Source organism: Bos grunniens, chromosome 11 (genome assembly GCF_055505025.1).
Source record: "Bos grunniens cultivar Pamir isolate PY7600 chromosome 11, Bosgru_T2T1.0, whole genome shotgun sequence".
Lineage (NCBI taxonomy): Eukaryota > Metazoa > Chordata > Mammalia > Artiodactyla > Bovidae > Bos > Bos grunniens.
Window position 1 is genome coordinate 31,350,001 of NC_141175.1, and position 23,652 is coordinate 31,373,652.

The following is a 23,652-nucleotide window of genomic DNA, read 5'->3' on the forward strand; positions in this document are numbered from 1 at the left end:
AAATGGTAAAATCATTCATGTAACACTTTACAAACTCTAAAAAAAGGTATACAAGTATTTTTTTAGAGTAATTAACTAAGGCTCTGAGAGTTAAAATAATGTGCCCACCCTTTCACACCTAAAGTGGCAAAGCATGTTCCACATTGAAAATATAATAGAAAAGGAGTCTATAATTGAAGGAATGAATACATGAGTTAAACAAAACACCAAATACTGACTCAGTTCTGTTTGCTCGCTCAGTCGTGTCCAACTCTTTTTGACCCCATGGACTGCAGCACTCTAGGCTTCCCTGTCCATCACCAACTCCCAGAGCTTGTTCAAACTCATGTCCATTGAGTCAGTGATGCCATCCAATCATCTCATCCTCTGTTGTCCCCTTCTCCTCCTGCCATCAATCTTTCCCAGCATCAGGGAAACACTGACCATTCAGCAATTATCAAAAGAAGGTTTCAAAAGCAGAATTATACAACTCCCATGAGTCACTGGAGGCAAAAATGAGATACTATTGGTTTTTTTCTGGACACCAGTGACTTCTCTTCTCAATCTCATTTCACAATCTCATTCCCCCAACCCAAATTACTGCTTGACCCAGGAGGGAAACAAGATTTATGAGCTTACATTCTCCACATATCTTAAACCTCTCTCTTATTCCTGAATTTCTTCTTTAATCCACAGCTTTCCCCAGGCCATGAGAATTCTGGCCCTTTTGTATGTAGTCTCCTAGTTAGTGCCTCAGTTCACTTCTGAACTGAACACTCACTTAAAATGACCATGTTTTATTTGTATTTGTGTCCACTTTCTACATTATGTCCCAGTAAAGTGCTTCCCATTCAGAAGAGTCTCAGTGAATCTATGACAAATAAGTGAATAGGGAAATAGGCAACACATTGTTTTGTCTTTCTGTGCTGTCTCATGTTTTAGAGTGTCATGCATTCAGGGAATCTGCAGGTCTCACAGGGCAGCGTGCATACACATCATGTGTTCTTTTCTGTGTCCCTCTCTTCACCGAGCTCATGACTGGGGGCAGTGCATGCCTGGTTGTTTTTACAGAAAGTGCCTGCTGATAGGTAGGATTCATATTCCAAGACCTGCAGGAACACAATCCAGGAGATCATTATCAGGGTTGTCAGTTACCAGGATCTCCTTCTGAGCTTTTCCCCTCTCTCTGATCACGCCCAGAGAGGTAACGGCATGCTCCCAGCCTCTTACCATGCCAAAAGCCACTCTTGGGGAGAAGCATCATTCATGCAATGAGTGGAGTTGGTGAGTTCTCTTGAGCAAATCCCTGCCTATGATTTGCATGGAAGGAAGGGCTTTTATCCTTCCTCCTCCCAAAAGAGGGATTTCTAGATCTATTCAGAAATAAGGGAATACTCTCAGGGTTTGAATGACCCTTTGCTGTGGTCATGAAAAAGAGAATACAAGACTACATGACTGATTCTCATGCACACAGTCACTGGTGATCTCTAATGCTAACTGCTTCTTAAGTAAGAAATTGTCTCTGATCTCTACTCACATACACCACTGACATTTGTGCATGTCATGGGCCACCAGTTGTAGTCACTTGTAATTCTTTCTCACTGAATTAACTGAAAGAAAAAAAAAAATTATCACTCAGACTTGAACTAACGGAGAAACCGTGGATATACAGTAGCAACCGAATTTTCATTTGTTTGGTCTGGTTTCTGTCAACCAAGCCAGGACCCACCCTGAGTGTCTGACAGCAAGAGTATACAAGCTCATAGGATTCAACTGTGAAACCAGGACAAGAGGCCAGCAAATACTTATCTCTAATGGGCTTTGCAAGGCTTAATTAACTCTTGCACTAGGAGTTCTTTGCGATGTGTGCAGATTGCCTGTATTCTCAAAGGTCAAAGATGATGAAGATGGAAAGGAATAATGACTTACTAAACACTCCTCAATTGCCTCAGAAGGACACTTCTAATATTTTAACTCTCAGTCACTGTTTTATTACTAAAATTCTAGAAATGACTGATTACCCATAGGATGTCCAATTTAAAATATATCTTAAAGGGGTAGTATTTTTTGTTTGTTTGTTTTAAAGATGGGTGTGACTATATCCAGGGCAAGAAGGGGTGCTGAGAGATTCTTTTTTTTTTTTTTTAACTCTTTCATGTTAGTTTCCATAGATGGGGACTCAGAAGCCCAGTTAACATATGTAACATTGGAGCCTTGATTTCTGAGGTCTTTCTAGTTGTACAAAAGAATTCACTATGTTACAGATTAACCTGTGCTACTGTGATGTTTCAAAAGTTCCCACTGACATCACTGAGCTTCCGGAGAAGGCTGAAGAAGCGTTATGAAAATGATTTAAATCTGTTATTTAATTGAGATTGTTTTCTTTATACATTCATCTTGGTCAAGAAAACACTTTTTATTCAAGAAAATAAATACCTACTTGTGACAAACTCTGAGAAAAGAATAGTGAGAAAGACACAGTCTTCCCCAGTGTCCTCCTACTTCCCTAGGAGACTGAGACCAGTATACAGGGAAGTGTGATGTGTGATAAGGGAATACAAAGGAACATACGGAGGATCACTGAAAGCAAAGGTCAGTGAAGTCTGGTGAGACAAGGACATGCTCCTCGGGACAATGAATCTTTTAGCTGAAAACTGAAGGTAAAAAAAGAAGCCAACTTGATAGGAGAGGATTGAAATCACCAGAGTCAGAATTAAGTTATGCAAAAGCCTTAAAGTGAGAGAGAGTGTGGGACTTTCAGAAACTCCAGGAAAGGCATTTACACAGAGCCTGTGGCAAAAAGAGAAAGCTGGAGAAAGGAATAGGGACCAATCACACGGGTACTTTATTTTGAGGCTCCTTGGGGCCATTTAAATAGTTTAAATTTTAAAAGTAGCCATTTAAAATAAAATTACACTTTAGAAGACCAATGATGGCTTTGAAGGGAGTGGTGGTGGATGAAAAAGCCCTGGAGACATAGAGACTGGTGAGGAGGTAATAAAGGATTTCTGGAGGAAATTAGACTGTGATCTGAGAAAATATAATGCAGAGGTAGGGCACAGGCAATGAGGTGGGCTTTAAAGATGGTTAGGATACAGAATTAAGGGTAGGTACTGATAGACTAAACAGAGAGGCAGATGGACAGGGAGAAGTTTCTGGCTTAGGGCTTCTAAGAGGTAGGGGTGCCAATCACTGATGCTGGGCATATAGGAATCTGGGGTTGGGGACCTTGGTGGTGGTGGTAGTCGGGCAGTGAGGAGAGAAGAGTGAACATGTTAATGTCTGTTGATTTTTTTTTTTTAATATTGATCTATAACATGAATTTCACCAAATTCACCCCTCTTGTATATTAGTCTGTGGATCCCAAGGCCCTAACCCAGCATAAAATCTTTTATCAGGTCGTAGTTTGATCAGTGGCTCAGTGGTAAAGAATCCGCCTGCCAATGCAGGAAACACAAAAGATGCAAGTTTGATCCCTGAATTGGGAAGATCCCCTGGAGAAGGAAATGGCAACCCACTCCAGTATTCTTGCCTGGGAAATCCCATGAACAGAGGCGCCTGACAGGCTACAGCCCATGGGAGTTGCAAAAGACTTGGATGTGACTTACCAACTAAACAGAAGTTTGATCATTAGAGTTACTCAATTAGACCTTGCTATTTATCATTTATCTTAAAATACAATTAATGCACAGTTTATTATGTCCTTAATAAAGGTAATATGATTAGTTTTACTTCTTGAAAAGACTGCGATATTTTTAATAATCCAAAAGTAAACCACACTGGAGTATTGCTGTTGTTTTGTTTTGTTTTTTAATCAAAAACTACATTATCTATCTTAATTTAAATTCACAACAGCTCTGTGAGGAAGATAGTGCATTATATTGAGTTATAGTGGATGAAGTCCACCATCTCCAAGATTAGTGACTTGGCCAGGGTGACCCAGATCAGTGTTCTTACTTTTGGAGCTCAGTCTTTCTGCTTCTAATCTGGGGCTCATTAGCTTCCTTCAGTGACTGCAAAGAGCATGCCCAGATGTTGACTTCAACAAAAATGCACATTTCATTGGTCATTAGAACCTAGCAGAATTACTATCATGATTATTATTTTGACTAGGAAAGTTCACTGTTCTGACTAATCTTCTGGCGGGTGGAACTGCCCTTGTATTTTGAAGCACAATGCATTTTTTAAAAATGCATGAAAAGAACTGCTATCAATGGTTTTTGTGAATGTTTTCCCCTCAAATGCACTTTCAAGTCTGGTTCACCAACAAACTGTCCATGTTGGGAATGCATTCTAATAAAAGCACATGCATTATGGAGGTGAGAACACTTGAAACAGTATTTGCATCTGCTACAAGACTTACAGTGTAATGGATTTCTAACTAATTAGCATGATTTCCCAGACTGAATTATGCCACATGTAGGAGTAGCTGGATATAAAAATAAATTTGATTATAATGTGCATAAATTGCTCATTTCTTACAGAATTATGGCTTTTTCTTAAGTGAATGCCCAACTTCCCCAAATTGTCAATGAAAATGTGTTTCCGAATGGCTGCTCTTTTGGGGGCCGTGCTGTTTTCCGGGGGGTTGGCTACTCGTGGCAGCTGCTTTGTTGGAACATGACACACAGCACATCAGGCAATGACTGTGACCTACATTCTGATGTTTATGAGTTCTGCAGAAACTGGGTAATTTCACTCACTATTTTGTTTTTCTGCTGATGTGCAGAGTCTTTGAGCACCATTTTGGGCAATAAGTCCTCGGATGGTAAGAGGAAAGTACAGGGCTTACAGAGGGAAAAGATAAAAGGTGGCATCTTTTTCCCAATTCTCTGCCAGATTTTGTTAGAATGGGATAAAAATCAATATCAAACACACTCCTCTACTTCATGGAGCTGCCATTATAATGATTCACAGACAATAATAAAACAAAGCAAGACAGAATATAATCAAATGTTAAATTGCAGGGTACCAACTGTATATTCTGGAAGTCAAAGGAAGGGAAATTCCTTTCCTTGAAGGGAGGTTTATGGATGGTACTTAATCTGGGAAGAAGAATGGGTAGAATGTGGACAGTTGAAGTATAGGAGATATCCTGCATCTGTAATCTAGAATGAAGGTGAGAAAAGCCTCTTTCTTTCAAAGACAGATTATTCCATTCACTGTTAGGCTTCTATCGGCCTTCCCTTTAGCACAAATGGTAAAGAATCTGCCTGCAACACAGGAGACCTGGTTTCGATCTCTGGCTTGGGAAGATCCTCTGGAGAAGGGAATGGCAATCCCCTGTAGTATTCTTGCCGGGTAAATCATATGGACAGAGGAGCCTGGTGGACTACAGTCTGTAGGATCACAAAGCGTCAGGTACAACCAAGCGACCAACACTATTACTTCTATTAGACTTCTATTACATGTGAACTACAGTGATTCCATAAGTGTTACATTAAATGTAACATCACACATGTAGTTTGTTAACAGGTACGGTGGACATACACAAAAGTGTTCTTTTGTCAATATGATTGGAAAGCAATGAGTAAGCAAAGTTAAAGATAATTATTTCAAGACTTCTTGGTATTCAGTTTTCTTCAAATTTTTAAAAACTTTTTAAAAAATTTCAAATTAAAGTAGATATTCAAGGACTTTCTAAAAATTTTACATAGATTTTGTATAACCAAAGAAGCTATATAAGAGAAGGGAATAGTGAAAATTTTATAATATTAAAGTTTGATGCCCTTTTTTTCAATCTCAAATCCCAATAAAAAATCAATATATCAATATTATCCACTATCATATTGGCTATCTGTGCCAGGCATCGTGCTTGACATGCTTTTTGTGTAGCTGTCACAAAAACTTTCTAGATTATCTATAGTTATTTCTATACACAGATAAGAAACTTAAAGCTCAAAGAGATTAAAAATCTTATAGATCACAGTTTGTAATTGGCAGAATCCATGTTGTCCACTTCTATATATGGCATTTTGATAAATGCCATCATATTTTATATCATTCTTTGCTTTGTATATGGACTTCCCTGTCTTTGGTAAAGAATCTGCCTGCAATACAGGAGACCTGGGTTCAATTCCTGGGTTGGGAAGACCACTAGACAAGGAAATGGCAACCCACTCCAGTATTCTTGCCTGGAAAATCCCATGGACAGAGGAGCCTGGTGGGTTACAGTCCATGGGGTCGCAAAGAGTCGGACACAACTTAGCGACTAAACCACCACCATGGACTTCCCTGGTGGCTCAGATGGTAAAGCGTCTGCCTACAATGCGGGAGACCTGGATTCAATCTTTGGGGTCGCAAAGAGTCAGACATGACTGAGCGACTTTACTTTCACTTTTGCTTTGTATATAAATAAGTTGGAATGGAAGTTCCAAGAAGGCGAGGTATATTTAAGGAAATGAAACCCAAGAGGTAGTTGAGCATCAGTCCATAGACAAAGTCAGTGTTTTTAGAATAAAGAGGAGAAGGCACTGTTTATCTCCAAAAGGGGATCTATGCAAGGACTAAGTAAATGTGCTTCCCAATCACCATTTCTCAGAAAGTTACTTCAATATGAGTCAATCGATAGGTAAAGATTTCTCCAAAAGGAAGACTCTGGATCCAGGAATAAGAGGGCCCAGCAAGGTCAAACAATGTAGAGGCCTGAGATTTCCCTGGTGGTCCAGGAGTTAAGACCCTGCCTTGCAACACAGGAGGACATGGGTTTGATCCCTGGTCAGGAAACTAAGATCCCACTTGCTGTGGGGCAACTAAGCCTGTGGCACAACTGCTGAGCTCATGCACGCTGGAGCCTGTGTGCCACAGCTAGAGAAAGAAGTCTGTGCACAGCAAAGATCCTGCATGCTACAACTAAGACCCGACACAGCCAAATAAGCAAACAAATATTTTTAAAAAAATACTAGCGTCAAAAAATAAACAATGTAGAAGCCTGTATTTACATTATTAAGATTCTAGCTCCAACTTTAGAATTTTAGTCTCAAATTTAGAGTCAGTAGATTCTGCTATGGAAATGACTGACACATTTGCTCCAACACTTTCCCCCAAAAAAACCATAAACATTCGATGTTTTGTTAGTAGACATAAAATCAGGTCACCTTCTTAGCCATTTCCTACCTATCAGTTCTTATAAATCCCAACGGACTATTAGGAAATCAGGGTGAAGGCTGAGATTAGAGATCACAACACATATGACACAGGAACCCAGGATTCATTGTTACATGGAAGGACAAAAGTAACGGACCCATGTGACAGGATGGAACACAGTCATATACCCCTTGCAATATCAGTACCTCTTACTCTAAATTGGGTCTGGCAGCCCAAATAAATAGTTGGTCCTTCAGTGGGCCTCAGCAACAAACCCAAAAAGAAAGTTTGCCTTCAGCCTGCAGTGGACAGCCACAACCACTCTGCAATTAGTGGTGACCACCAGCAAGTTGAATTGTGTTCTTTGCATGGATCTGAAGAAGCTGATTTGTCCTCATTCAGCTAACCCAATGGGGAGCGTTGGACACAAAAAAACCAACTGATTCCCAAATCCCATTTTAATTATTTGTTGTAGGCCCCAGTGGCCAATTTCATCAGAGAGTTTGTTCCATTTGGGCGAGAATGCTTATTCAGAGTACCATGGAGACTTAACTCCAGAGAAGGCAAAAAATTGTATGCTCCTGAAATGAAGCCTCTCCATTATTCACAGAAAATATAAAGGCACTGCTTCCATTAACTTCCCAGCTATCACTGATTTCATTTACACCAAAATATTAGATTTAGTCTATTCACAATACTGTAATCACAACATAGTTATCACCTTGAATTGCTGATATTTCTACCTACTTCATTTTAGTACTTAATTTGTTTCTTTAAAAAAAAAAAAACATGTTATACCTCAGTGTTTTAATTATACTCAGCTGAATGTATTTGAATGTTCTCAGCATGCTTCATTATTTATATTAGTAGAAAAGCACATAAAATCAAATTGCATGCTGACATTCTATAATTTGTAGTCGTATATCTCTAAAATAGATTTCTATAGACACAGCAACTATTCAGCAGTGGCTCAAGATATGCTATGATTTTAAATTTTAACTGAATTTTAATGTATGCCAAAAATAAAATTTATGAGTTTTCACTAGAAAATGTCTTATCTGATTATTCATATTCTACAATTATTAACTGTTCCCATTCTGCATTTGATTGAATTGTAAAAAGGTGAATTTCTTCCCTTCTTACCCCAGGCAGTAAGCTGTAATTTCTGCACATTTTGAGTTTTCCATATCTAAATTAGAAATTATGTTAGATCTACTGAACTATCAAGTATAAATAAAATATAAACCTTTTTATGAGAAATGGACATTACCGGTTAATTTAGTAAGGAGGTCTGCGGTCACACTGCCTTTCTCACAATACATTTCTTTCTGGGTTAAGTACATACTTTTTATCAAAAAGTTGGTTTTTTTATTATAAGTTTATTTAATTGGAGGCTAATTACTTTACAATATTGTATTGGTTTTGCCATTTCTCCCCTTTTTCATTTGGAATTAAGAGTTAAAAGTCCCAAAAAAGAATTACGAAAGCCTATGCTTTTATTTTTAGTACCACTTCTAAGAACTCAGCTGTGTTCATGAATCTGGCATAACTACCTCTCCATCAGCTTCATCTGAGACTAGGATTCCCCAAATAGATGCTTTGATTTGGTCTTTAGGCTTATTCTAAACATAAAAAAGGCAGATTAATATTGGAGAAAGCTGCCAAAATGTACACTTCTTCTGTGAATGATCAGGGGGCACAGAAGATATTAGTATAAATTTTCTCTCTGGTTAAAAGCTCCTCTATTGTGCCACATGCCATTGTGAGAGAAAGGGGAGAGGGAGGCCACTGAGTTGTAGATTTCAGGGAGGAAACAGTAACTCCTTAAAAAATGAGTAAACCCATAAGAGGCACAATTATCAAAATAATGACATTTCAGAGGAAGAGCCTACCTGAGCAGTTTGCTGGAGGAAAATGAAAGCATATTGTAAAATAAAGAAAAATAAATAGACAAGTATAAGTGAGGTAATAAAATGGTCTGCTGCTGCTGCTGCTGCTAAGTTGCTTCAGTTGTGTCCCACTCTGTGTGACCCCATAGATAGCAGCCCGCCAGGCTCCCCCGTCCCTGGGATTCTCCAGGCAAGAACACTGGAGTGGGTTGCCATTTCCTTCTCCAATGCATGAAAGTGAAAAGTTGAAAGTGAAGTCGCTCAGTCGTGTCCGACTCTTTGCAACCCCATGGACTGCAGCCTACCAGGCTCCTCTGTCCATGAGATTTTCCAAGCAAGAGTACTGGAGTGGGGTGCCATTGCCTTCTCCGATAAAATGGTCTAGGTATGGTTAAAACACAAAGCAAGTACGCATGAATAGTGAAAAATAGAGCTTATCACCTCAGAATAGAGTGCCCTTGCACAGGTGAGAAGTATGGCCACATCTATTTAATTTGAGAGGTGATGGGAGCTTTTGAATATTTGTGCACAGGAGGCTAGAGCAGAGAAGGATGATGTTGTAGGAATGTGGATCTGGCCACATGCACAGGATGTTGGGGATATTACTGCAGGTAGAGCAAACAACTGTGAGGCAGACAGAGCAACCCAGGACATGGTTGATTCAATTTAAGTCCAATACAGTCATTTAGTAAATACCTAACTTGAGAAGGGCACAGTGCTAGACATTGTGTAGGCATCAGTGATAAGACAGTCTTTGCTGTTTTTTGAAGTCACAGAAAGGTTATATACTTAGTGTTGGAAGAAAAAAGAAAGGAGACAGATGGGCAGGCAGGGAGCAAGGAAACATGGAGGGAGAAAGAACAGAGGAGAAGATGAAAACCAGGCAGAAAGTAAGGGGAGATGGGACTGAGGAAGGTAAGAAAAGGATTTAACCAAAAAAAAAAAAAAAATCCGTACAACTCTCTTCTAATGCTTCTAAATATTTTAAAGCATCACCTTATTTCCTAGTAAAAATATGTGACTAAAATTAATTCACTTGACAGAGAATATCGGTGTTCATAGATACCTATATTCTTTCTGATCACACAGATGGATTTGAGCAGAGCGGGTATGAACCACTTACAACATGTGGCCCATAGTAACCTCTCGTATACGGTTCTCTGTCTCCCCACAAGCTAGCTTAACAGGTTGGCTCTGAGAATCGGTAAAAGGGCAAAACCACACTGTGGAAGGAGCATGGGACTTTGAATGCCAGGGAGCATAGTCTCCCTATCCCTGATATGCTGCATTATATGATGACTTAAACAATGATTAAATGCTTGCTGTGTTAAGCATTTCGAGTATATTAGCCTACCCTGACTGACAGACAAATATGCACAAGAACTACCAATCAAATAGACACTGACTTGATCGGTATGATAAACATAGTCTGCTAAGTCCTCAAGAAACTGATAATTCTGAATAATAATCAAAATACTACCTAGGTCTTCAAAAAAATATCCCAATCAATTATGGAAGCCAACAAAGGTTGACAATGTACGTGTAAGTGTTAATGAAACAATATAATTAATATAGATGCTCATAAATGTGATACAGATATAATTTTACAAATAAAATTTATTGCTGTTGTTGTTTAGTCACTAAGTCACGTCCAACTCTTTGTGACGCCATGGACTGTAGCCCACCAGGCTCCTCTGTCCATGGAATTTTCCAAGCAAGAATACTGGAGCAGGTTGCCACTTCCTTCTCCAGGGGATCTTCCCAACCTAGGGACTGAATCTGGGTCTCCTGCATTGCAGGTGCATTCTTTACACTGAGTCACCTGGGAAGTCCAAATAAAGTCTGGGGGGACTATAATCCACAACTGTAAGATTTATTCCATGTAAGAAAAGATAGTATACAATTGTAAAATCTTAAGGTATTTTATTACCTTAATTGGGTTAAATAAGAACTATAATATCTTAAAGAAGATTAAATAGAGAAAAAAGGATTAAAAGCCATTTAATAGAAGACAAAATTTATCTCTGAATTTTAAAAAATTCTCTTAGTAAAAAATGCCATTAATTTGATAAAGAATATATATCTGATACTAACAGGGCATATCACAATAGACACCTAATATATATTTAAGTACAAGATGAGATAAGGGTGCTTTTTAGCACCATTACTATTCTGTAACTTTATGACTTTTCCAAATGAAACAAAGATAATAGAAAAAAAACTGAAACTCAAATTTCAATGTTTACAGATGCAATTGGTAACCTATACAACATAAGATAATCAATTGAAAAAATAATTAGAATCACTATATAATATTTCTGGACACTAGTTGCTTAAATAATAAATACTAAGATATACACACAGATGCATACACACAAATAAGCATGAAATATCCAAAGTCACTTCTAAAATAAAAAGTTTATGTAGGACACTGAAGTTTATTACAGAACATATTAAAATGTATGGTAGGACTATAGTATCTGAAGTAAATTGGCAAAGGGTCTTTTTAAGTAGGTAAAGGGAGATTTTTTGATGATTATTATTGACATAAATAGTGTTTAAGAAAAGATATAAAATAGCATTTCTATCTCACACATTATTTACATGTGTTATAAATCTCTAAATGGAGTAACATGTACATGCAAAAATGAGTGAATCAGTCAATAAAAATGCATTCACTACTATAGGGTAAGTATTTCTGTATTACTCAGGATTGAAATGACTGATGCTGAAGCTCTAATACATTGGCTACCTCATGTGAAGAGCTGACTCATTGGAAAAGACCCTGATACTGGGAAAGATTGAGGACAGGAGGAGAAGGGGGCAACAGAGGATAAGATCACTGGACTCAATGGACATGAGTTTGAGCCAACTCCAGGAGTTGGTGAAGGACAGGGAAGCTTGGTATACTGCAGTCCATGGGGTTGCACAGAGTCGGACATGACTGAGTGACTGAACAACAATAGCAACACTCAGGATGGAGTAAAAAAGATAAAATAATAACATACTAAAACTTTAGAAATTTCTTCAAATTAAAAAAGACAGATAACTGAAATGAAATGGAAAAATATCACTTTCCAAGTTAAAGTTTTATAATATATCTTCAGTCCAGGGAGTTTTTATGCTAATACATTACTGTATTATTATAAAGATCTATTGCTAAGAGGTAAGATAAACAATCTGAAAGGATTAAAAAGTTTACAAAATATAAATAAGCATTTCACAACAGACCTATAAACATATAAATTTGTACCAGTCCAATCATAGTAAAATTAATGCAAATTAAGACAATCATACACCATTTCTATCAAACTGTCCCAAAAGATAACTGCCAGCATTGTTAAGGGTTGGAGAAAAACAGAAATATTTCCATAGTACTGAGGTGTATATATTGGCACAAACCTCTTGAATGGTCATATGCAATACATTTTTTAAAGACTAAGAATGTATAGTCTTCTGATTAGCAACTTTCCACTTCAGGTGACTAGTGATACAGCTATATGTAATAAATTATAAGTACAATGTAAAGGGTTTTTCTGGCCACATTGCTTATATAACAACAACAACAACAAAAAAGGAGACTGTTTACATCTTCAGTGGTAATGTCATGACAGTTGAATAAATGTTGGCATAGCATATAGTGGAAAAATACATAGCCACTAAAAATGACATTATAAAATATGTTAATACTTAAGGGCCTGAAAATATTCTCATGCTATATATTTTAGGCTTAAAGATTTAGCTAATGTATATCATAAAATGAAATTCTCTCAATTTGCATGACATAAACAGGTGGAATTATAAATTTATGCATATACACACACACACACACAAACACCACTCACATGTGCCAAAAGGCAAACACAGTGGAAGGAAATAATTTTGTGATTATTTCTGGGAAGTGACTTACAATATTTTTTTTTAATTTTTGGTTGTAAGTTTTCTGAAGTACACAAACTAGTTTCACATTTAGAATAACAAATATGTTATTTTAAGAAACAAAGAAATCCAGAAAAGATGTTCTAGGGAAACAGTTATTATGTTTAAACAGACTTCCCAGGTGTCTCAGTGGTAAAGAATCCATCAGCAATGTAGAAGACACAGGAGGTGGTGGTTTGATCCCTGGGTCAGGAAGCTCCTTTGGAGGTGGAAATGGCAACCCACTCCAGTACTCTTGCCTGGAGAGTCCCATGGACAGAGGAGCCTGGTGGGCTACAGTCCATGGGATCGCAAAGGGTCAGATATTAGTGAACAACTGATCATGATGGTAAAAATACCTGACCTTGGATTAGAAATATCTAATTCATTGATGGTCATGAATTCTTTAACTGGATTGTTAGGTTAGTGAAAGTGAAAGTGAAGTCGCTCAGTTGTGTCCGACTCTTTGCAACCCCATGGACTGCAGCCTACCAGGCTCCTCCGTCCATGGGATTTTCCAGACAAGAGTACTGGAGTCGGTTGCCATAGGTTATACCCTCTGCATATCACTTCCTTTTTCAAAGCCTCAGTTTACTCCTTAGCAAAGGAGAGGATTCAACTAGATAATCTCTGTAACCCTTTGAGATTCCATGATTATTAAAAATATTTTGTGCACACACATAAATTATTTGCATTGATATAAATTCTCTAACATTTTCCCTACTTCACTGTAAGCTCCTATACCCTGATTCTTAGATGATGGAAAAAATATGCTTCTTCCTTTATTATATTATATAAGACCTGGCTAAGTAGGAAGGTTCAAACAAAATCTGTGAGTCCCATCTCCACTATTCTAGTCAGACAACAAAGAGAAGAGTTACACAGAGAGTCAAGGAATCTATGTTTCGGTGAATGGCAAGCTCGGAAAATGGCACAGATGAACCTCTTTGCAAAGGAGAAATAGAGACACAAAAGTGGAGAACAGATGTATGGTCACAAGAAGGGAACAGAGGACACATAATGAGATGGATTGGGAGACAGGGACTGACACCGCTACGGATAAAACAGATAACTAAGGAGAACTTCCTGTATAGCACAGGAAAGTCTACTCAGTTTCTCTGCGGTGACCTAAATGCGAAGAAAAAGCAAAAAAGAAGGGATCTATGTATACGTATAGTTCAGTTCAGTCACTCAGTCATGTCTGACTCTTTGCAACCCCGTGGACTGCAGCATGCCAGCCTTCCTGTCCATCACCAACTCCCAGAGTTTACTCAAACTCATGTCCATTGAGTCGGTGATGCCATTCAACCATTCCATCCTCTGTTGTCCCCTTCTCCTCCCACCTTCAATCTTTCCCAGCATCAAGGTCTTTAAATGAGTCAGCTCTTTGCATCAGGTGGCCAAAGTATTGGAGTTACAGATTCAGCATGAATCATCCCAATGAACACTCAGGACTGATCTCCTTTAGGATGGACAGGTTGGATCTCCTTGTCATCCAAGGGACTTTCAGAGTCTTCTCCAACACCACAGTTCAAAAACATCAACTCTTTGGTGCTTAGCTTTCTTTACAGTCCAACTCTCACATCCATACATGACTATTGGAAAAACCACAGCCTTGACTAAATGGACCTTTGTTGGCAAAGTAATGTCTCTGCTTTTTAATATGCTGTCTAGGTTGGTCATAATGTTTCTTCCAAGGAGTAAGTGTCTTTTAATTTCATGGCTGCAATCACTATCTTCAGTGATTTTGGAGCCCCCAAAATAAAATCTGCCACTGTTTCCCCATTTATTTGTCATGAAGTGATGGGACCAGATGCCATGATCTTTGTTTTCTGAATGATGAGCTTTAAGCCAACTTTTTTCACTCTCCTCTTTCACTTTCATCAAGGGGCTCTTTAGTTCTTCACTTTCTGCCATAAGTGTGGTGTCATCTGCATATCTGAGGTTACTGATATTTCTCCCGGCAATCTTGATTCCAGCTTGTGCTTCTTCCAGCTCAGCGTTTCTCATGATGTACTCTGCATGTAAGTTAAATATATGTATATTTAACTGTATATGTATAGCTTACTCTTTTTGCTGTACAGCAGAAAGTAACATTGTAAAGCAAGTATACTCTAATAAAAATTAAGAAAAGTAAAGTATTTTGTGTTATAGGAAAAAGAAGTACTGGGAACAGAAGAACTAAACAGTATGTGTGTGACCATACATTTTATCTTACAAACAAGGATTGTTTAAGAATGAGGGAGGACTTACCAATAATTATCCTGAAATAACAGGTAAAATGAGACTGTACAAGGAGAAGCAGGACTTATGGTCATCCCAAATATAAGTCCTGGAGTTTGGAAAAAGAGTATTATTCTCTCTGAAACAAACCTAAGAAGAAAGGAGGTAGGTTACAGTTGGGTGACACAGTCTATCATTGAGAGACATTTCAGAAAGGTTTGCAGGCAACTAAGAATATGGCATCCTTACAGCAAACTGGAGATCTGTTAAACTTTCCAATAACATTGAGAATTCTGGATTCTAGCTCATCATCATTAAGGAGGCCTGGCTGCTTAAGCATAATTCACACTTGCAGCAAAATTTTAAGAACTTAAGAGTAATCATGTTTACCATAATACCATACTACTCTAGCTCACAAAATACATCCTTACCCTTAGCAGTGGTTGTAGGGTATCTAACACTTGATGCTAGGTGCACAACCATTCTGGTTTGAGTAAATTCTCAGGAATTTACTTTAGAACTTTCAGTGCTGAAACTTTCAGTGCTAGAACTTTCAGTGCTAAAATCAGGCACATCAGGATGGTTGGTCACTCTACCAGCCAATCATGACCTCTCTCTTGGATAAGGTAGTCAAATACATCCCCCCTTTATGTATTTCTACACTGTGATATTTTTGTTCTCTAAACTGTGTATAATTTGTGAACTGAATACTGTTATGGACCCCACTCCAGTACTGTTGCCTGGAAAATCCCATGGATGGAGGAGCCTGGTAGAGTGCAGTCCATGGGGTCGCTACAAGTCAGACAGGACTGAGCGACTTCACTTTCACTTTTCACTTTCATGCATTGGAGAAGGAAATGGCAACCCACTCCAATGTTCTTGCCTGGAGAATCCCAGGGACAAGGGAGCCTGGTGGGCTGCCGTCTATGGGGTCACACAGAGTCGGACACGACTGAAGCGACTTAGCAGCAGCAACAGCAGCAGCAGCATGGACTGAACTGTGTTCCTCCAAAATTTATATGTTGAAGTCCTGATCTTGGCACCTCAAATGTGACTGAACGTGGAGATAGGGTTCTTAGGCAGATAATTAAGGTGAAACGGGGTCATTTGTATGGGGCCCTAATCCAATACTGGAGAATGAACTCACCCCAGTATTCTTGCCTGGAAATTCCATGGACAGAGGAGCCTGGCGAAGTAAAATCCACAAGGTTTTAGAGTCCATAGAGTCAGACACAACTTAGTGACTGAATACACATGCCTGCAACACGCTAATCCAATATGGCTGGTGTCCTCATAAGAAGAGGAAGAAACATCAGAAACGCACAGAAAGAAGTCACGTGAGGAAGCTGGAATACAGCCATTTACAAGTCAAGGACACAGCCCTCAGAAGAAACCAACCTTGCCAAGACCTTGATTTTGGGCTTCTAATCTCCACAACTGTGAGGAGGTAAATTTCTGTTAAGTGCCCCAGTCTTTGGTACTTCATTATGGCAGTTCTAGGGAACAAATACAAATATACTATAAAGTAATTTTGTTCTTAACTCTTTGCCTGAGAAAATTGAAAATCTAAATTCTCTAGAGGAATGGTTTTCCTGGTTGTTGCAAATATGGTAGTCTATCTTGTTTCAACATTATATATATATATATATATATATATTTAGTAATTTGTACTAAATACTAGGAGTAGCTAAACCAGTTTGCAAAAGGCTTTAAATTGCATTTCATTTCTTTTTTCAATAAGAAACCCATCATGATTTGCATTCTGTCCATCTGTCCAAGCTCACCTCATCTCTCTGAGGAGCTGACCTGTCTCTTTATGTTTAGTACACATAATTATTTTTGATGTCCATATTAGATCAAGTTTAATTATCAGGTGATCAATAGTCCCCAATGGTTTACTTAAGTTTATTCACTTGAGATATATTGTTATTTAACAACACATCAGGACTTAAATTGTGCTACAGTCTGTCATTTAAGCCTTTACAAAGCATACTCACAGTACATTACAGTTTTGTTCACTAATTACAAAGTATACTATGAAAAAGCAAATTAACATTTTGAAAAAAGTAGCATTATACTCTCACAAAAGTGGAAAAAATACCTTTTTCTCTGATTGGGAAGACTTTAATCTTTTTATTTTCTTTTAATATTTAAAACTTGTAGTGAAATAGAAACAAAGTTTATTGGTTTCAGTAGCTGAGAGACTAGCTTACTTCACTGAGAACTTTCAGACCCAGACCAAGGTAACCAAGACTCTGCTTCCACAGTTTGTTGCTGAGGTCTCCTTAATGTGCATGCATGCATGCTAAGCAGCTTCAGTCATGTCTGAGTCTTTGCAACCCTATGGACTGTAACCCGCCAGGCTTCTCTGTCCAAGGAATTTCCAAGGCAAGAATACTGGAATAGATTGTCATGTCCTCCTCCAGGAGATCTTCCCTACCCAGGGATCAAACCTGCATCTCCTAAAGCTCCTACGTTGCAGGCAGATTTCTTTACCACTGAGCTTGCTGAGGTTCCCTCAACAGGTGGGGTGATCTCAGATATTCACTCCTAATATTGATACCTGCTGTTCTTTCTCTCATTCACCATTTGTTATAATAAGAGAGACTTCTCCTTTCTTTTCTATCAGAATATTCCTTGAAAAGGCCAAAGACTCAGACAAATAACTTCTTGTCTATAAAATGGGGCAACAGAGGTTCACATTATTTAAGTGTAATTTCAAAATAAAACAGAAGGAGGTTAAACCTTGGGTTGGGTTTCCCAGGTGACGCGAGTGGTAAAGAAACTGCCTGCCAATGCAGGATATGTAGACTGCTCAGACTGTACAGACTGATAGATGCACCCAGCATCTCAAACAGCCCCTGGCATATCATAGGCTCTGGATAAACACTTTCTGAATCAACTTAGCTAGTATTTTAAGAACAATTACTCTAAGAAAGTAATTTGGCAGAGGAGACCATCAAGGTTAGATGTCACATAAAGTCTGAATTGTACAAGTGAAAATGAAGTACATATGACAGTCAGATGACCACGAGAGAGGACCACACCCACCTGCCTTGTAAGGACAGCACTGTACAAGAGCAGCCAGGGTACCAGACTGTGGGAAAGGGGGGCCTGTGGGCACTTAAAAGTGAGAAGGCAGACGGTTTTGAGAGATCAAGAGTGGAAGCAACCAAACTCAGGAGAACTGATGTGTTGTGAATATGTCCCTTGAAGGCTCAGCTTGGATGCAAGTTGCCATCAAAAGATAGTAGTGAGACGATTAGCCCTGAGTTCCTTAGCCTGTCCCAAGGAGCCAGTATTTGAAGCCTGCCTTACAGGCAGTTGTGATGGTGCACGGTCATTTCTTCTGGTGCAGGCTCAGGTATTAGGGTCTTTTGATTCAAAAGCAGCAAGAATGAAAAATACAAACATGACCTAACTGTGAATTCTGTCTTGAGCTCTTCAAGACAATGTGCTGACTTTGTGCAGGAGAACATTTATAATCACATGACATTCTTCTTCAAACTCGGACAACACATTCTCTTTTATATTTTAAAAAATGTTTCATTTCCATAATGACTTAGAATCATCTAATGGGATTATCTATACTTTCATTTTTTAAAATTTTATTTTTCTTTATTCTTTGCATATTTAGTTGTGAGATCATATTCACAATACACAATTTATACTGCAATAAAGATGGAATAAAGGTTCTTGAATGGAAATGAAATTCTCTCATGTATCAAATTTGTTTTGGTGAAAACTTTTATTTTGAGCACTCTATTTTATGAATTATACCTTATTTATAGAAAAGTTTGCCTTACTTACTCAATCGAAAGACATTTTATTGGCATATATGGTTTCTATTTTGATGTCTCCTGAAACCAGAAAACTTGTTAATGTTTAATCATCTTTATTTCTTTTAAGATGGGTATCAGTTAAGATTACATTTGGCAACAAGTAAAGGGGAAAAAAGACACTCCAGAAAACAGCTGCTTAGATATGATAGCAACCGTTTTTCTTCTTAGCAAAATATACTCAGAGATACCCAGGGTTAGCATAGATGCCAGGACGGACTCAGGCTACCTCTAGTGTTGCACTAGGCTGTGGCCTCCATCCTAATGTTCCAAGATGGGTGCAAGAGCTCAGGACCACATCCACGGAAGGACAGACGCAGAGAGAAAGAAAAGCATGCCATCTCTCTTTACCTACTAAGGGGGAGGTCTCACCCCACAGAGCATTTCTACTTATATCTTGTCTATAAAAATTAGTCTCAGGACTGCAGCTATATTCAAGGGAGGTTTGGAAATACAGTTTGGGGTAGACACATAGGCAGCCAGGAACAATCAACATTACATTTCATGAAAAATCAAGAGAAGAGATATTGAGAGGCAATTGACAATTTCAGGTGCAGGAGATTTAAAGAGATGTTTGTTGTCATTAGGAAGTTAGTTATGCTGAATGATTAGTGCAACAGCAGCAGATGGAACCCAAGTCAAAACAAAATAAGTAGACAGTCACATGCATGATAAATACTTTCTGAATGAAGAAGTGAATGAAAAAGTAACGCCTTCAAAACCACAAATATCTGACTTCACCCTGATCTGTTTCAAGAACTCCACGACTACCCCACACTCTGAGATTGTCAAATGCCACATGGTCTGGCTGAAATCTTACTGGCATTGGAATCAATAGTTGTTAGTCTGGTCACAATTCTGCCCCGACTTGCTAAGTGACTTTATTTACTTTTACTAAGACTGGATTTCCTCACTTATAAAGTAGGCACTAATAAAATACATATTAGTATTTTGCTATGCTATGCTAAGTCACTTCAGTTGTGTCTGACTCTGTGCGACCCCATAAACGGCAGCCCACCAGGCTCCCCGTCCCTGGGATTCTCCAGGCAAAAACACTGGAGTGGGTTGCCATTTCCTTCTCCAATGCATGAAAGTGAAAAGTGAAAGTGAAGTCGCTCAGTCGTGTCCAACTCCTATCGACCCCATGGACTGCACCCTACCAGGCTCCTCCGTCCATGGGATTTTTCAGGCAAGAGTACTGGAGTGGGGTGCCATTGCCTTCTCCGTATTAGTATTTTATGACTAATAAAATACATATTTTATTGATCTATTCATTCATTCAATGGCTATTTATTGATTGGTTTTTAGGTACTAGCCCTGTGCTGGATACTGAAAAGGTATAAAGAAAACACATTGCCTGCTCTCTTGGAGCTTAGCAGAGAAGACAAATATTTAAAACAGTGCCCTAATATATTTTTACAAATTATTATGAAGAAATGCTTTGTTGTTTAGTCACTAAGACATGTCCAACCCTTCACTACCCCAAGGACTATAGCCCACCAGGCTTCTATCCATGGGATTTCCCAGGCAAGAATAACTAGAGAGGGTTGCCATTTCCTTCTCCAGGGGATCTTCCTGACCTAGGAATCTAACCTGCATCTCTTGCATTGGCATGTGGATTCTTTACAACTGAGCCATCAGGGAAGTCCCCTAAAAGAAATGCAGAGCACTATAAAACAAAACAGGAGTCCTTAAATCACAAGACTTTTGTCAGGGTCATATGTAGTAGTATGTAACTGTTATGAGGCTTGATAGATAATGAATGTTCAATGCATATTTGTTCTTTCCTCACGTTCTTAAGTTGAAGGAGTAAAAACAAATACACCTAATAAAGCACATTTCTCTCTGGCCATGAGAACTGACCCTATCGTACTGTATTCAATTGTATTCAGTGTATTCAGTTGAAGGATTAAGTCTACTTGGAAGAGAAAGGGGAGTCAAGGAGGATTTGTAATAGGATGCTACATTTAAACCAACTCTTTAGAAATAAGGAGGATTGGGACTGCACTGGCAGTCCAGTGGTTAAGATTCCATGGCTTCACTGCTGGGGGCACAAGTTCCATCTCTGGTTGGGAAACTAAGATTGTACATGCTGCGAGGTGAGGCCAAAAAAAAAAGTAAAAAACAACAACAAAAAGAATGAAGAGGATTGTGTCAAGAAGAAGGGAAAGAAAATAATTTTCAAGAGAAGGAACAGCTTGAGTTTTTTCAGGTGAGTGTGTCATATTTCTCCCTCCACACCAATGGGAAGCCCATGACATGTGTTACTTCTCTCTCATCCTATCAGGAATTAGTATGCTCAGATTTCTCCCTCCCTGTCCTTTTTCAGAAAACAATCTGATTGAACTCATTCAATCAGACATGATAGACCATATACGATATACAAACTTGAAGCCTCTTTAATGGAATAGTCTAGTCAGTCAGTTCAGGTGCTCAGTCATGTCCAGCTCTTCGCCACCCCACAGACTGTGGCATGCTAGGCTTCCCTGTCTATCACCAACTCCCGGAGTTTGCTCTAACTCATGCCCATTGAGTCGGTGATGCCATCCAACCATCTCATCCTCTGTCGTCCCTTTCTCTTCCTGCCTTCAATCTTTCCCAGCATCAGGGTCTTTTCAAATGAGTCAGTTCTTCACATCAGGTGGCCAAAGTATTGGAGCTTCATCAGCAGTCCTTCCAATGAATATTCAGGAAAGATTTTCTTCAGGATTGACTGGTTTGATTTTCTTGAAGTCCAAGGGAAAAATGTCAAGAGTCTTCTCCAGCACCATAGTTCAGAAGCATCAATTCTTTGGTGCTCAGCTTTCTTTATGGTCCAACTCTCACATCCATACATGACTACTAGAAAAACCATAGCCTTGACTAGACAGATCTTTCTTGGCAAAGCAATATCTCTGCTTTTTAATATGCTGTCTAGGTTGGTCATAGATTATCTTCAAAGGAGAAAGCATCTTTTAATGTCATGGCTGCAGTCACCATCTGCAGTGATTTTGGAGCCCCCAAAAAGAAACTCTGTACTGTTCCCATTGTTTCCCCATCTACTTGCCACAAAGTGATGGGACCAGATGCCATGATCTTAGTTTTCTGAATGTTGAGCTTTAAGTCAGCTTTTTCACTCTCCACTTTCACTGTCATCAAGAGGCTCTTCAGTTCCTCTTCACTTTCTGCTATAAGGGTGGTGTCATCTGTATATCTGAGGTTATTGATATTTCTCCTGGAAATCTGGATTCCAGCTAGTGTGTCATCCAGCCCAGCGTTTCTCATGATGTACTCTGCATATAAGTTAAATAAGCAGGGTGACAATATACAGCCTTGAAATACTCTTTCCCCAATTTGTAACCAGTCTGTGTTCCATGTTCATTTCTAACTGTTGCTTCTTGACCTGCATACAGATTTCTTTTTTTTTTTTTTTATCTTTTTATTTTTTTTATTTATTTTTTTAATTAATTTTATTTTATTTTTAAACCTTACATAATTGTATTAGTTTTGCCAAATATCAAAATGAATCCACCACAGGTATACATGTGTTCCCCATCCTGAACCCTCCTCCCTCCTCCCTCCCCATACCATCCCTCTGGGTCGTCCCAGTGCACCAGCCCCAAGCATCCAGCATCGTGCAATGAACCTGGACTGGCATCTCGTTTCATACATGACATTTCACATGTTTCAATGCCATTCTCCCAAATCTTCCCACCCTCTCCCTCTCCCACAGAGTCCATAAGACTGTTCTATACATCAGTGTCTCTTTTGCTGTCTCGTATACAGGGTTATCGTTACCATCTTTCTAAATTCCATATATATGCGTTAGTATACTGTATTGGTGTTTTTCCTTCTGGCTTACTTCACTCTGTATAATAGGCTCCAGTTTCATCCACCTCATTAGAACTGATTCAAATGTATTCTTTTTAATGGCTGAGTAATACTCCATTGTGTATATGTACCACAGCTTTCTTATCCATTCATCTGCTGATGGACATCTAGGTTGCTTCCATGTCCTGGCTATTATAAACAGTGCTGCGATGAACATTGGGGTACACGTGTCTCTTTCCCTTCTGGTTTCCTCAGTGTGTATGCCCAGCAGTGGGATTGCTGGATCATAAGGCAGTTCTATTTCCAGTTTTTTAAGGAATCTCCACACTGTTCTCCATGGTGGCTGTACTAGTTTGCATTCCCACCAACAGTGTAAGAGGGTTCCCTTTTCTCCACACCCTCTCCAGCATTTATTATTTGTAGACTTTTGGATCGCAGCCATTCTGACTGGTGTGAAATGGTATCTCATAGTGGTTTTGATTTGCATTTCTCTGATAATGAGTGATGTTGAGCATCTTTTCATGTGTTTGTTAGCCATCTGTATGTCTTTTTTGGAGAAATGTCTATTTAGATCTTTGGCCCACTTTTTGATTGGGTCGTTTATTTTTCTGGAGTTGAGCTGTAGGATTTGCTTGTATATTTTTGAGATTAGTTGTTTGTCAGTTGCTTCATTTGCTATTATTTTCTCCCATTCTGAAGGCTGTCTTTTCACCTTGCTGATAGTTTCCTTTGATGTGCAGAAGCTTTTAAGGTTAATTAGGTCCCATTTGTTTATTTTTGCTTTTATTTCCAATATTCTGGGAGGTGGGTCATAGAGGATCCTGCTGTGATGTATGTCAGAGAGTGTTTTGCCTATGTTCTCCTCTAGGAGTTTTATAGTTTCTGGTCTTACGTTGAGATCTTTAATC

At 38.8% G+C, this 23,652-nt stretch overlaps 1 protein-coding gene across 12 annotated transcripts in view; it reads right to left on the minus strand.

Annotated features, from left to right (window-relative positions):
- Positions 1 to 23,652, minus strand: part of LOC147362809 (uncharacterized) — a 446,810-nt gene that overhangs the window by 228,426 nt on the left and 194,732 nt on the right. Inside the window, exons 3-4 of one of the 12 annotated variants that reach the window (XR_015136473.1) lie at positions 15,126 to 15,204; positions 12,028 to 14,890 (exon numbers count right to left, since the gene is read on the minus strand). The exons of 10 other annotated variants lie outside the window; for them this stretch is intronic. The gene's annotated coding sequence lies outside the window, so the exon portion shown is untranslated. Of the gene's footprint in view, positions 1 to 12,027; positions 14,891 to 15,125; positions 15,246 to 23,652 lie in introns of those variants that run through there. One more of the 12 variants, XR_015136470.1, reaches the window with a different exon arrangement.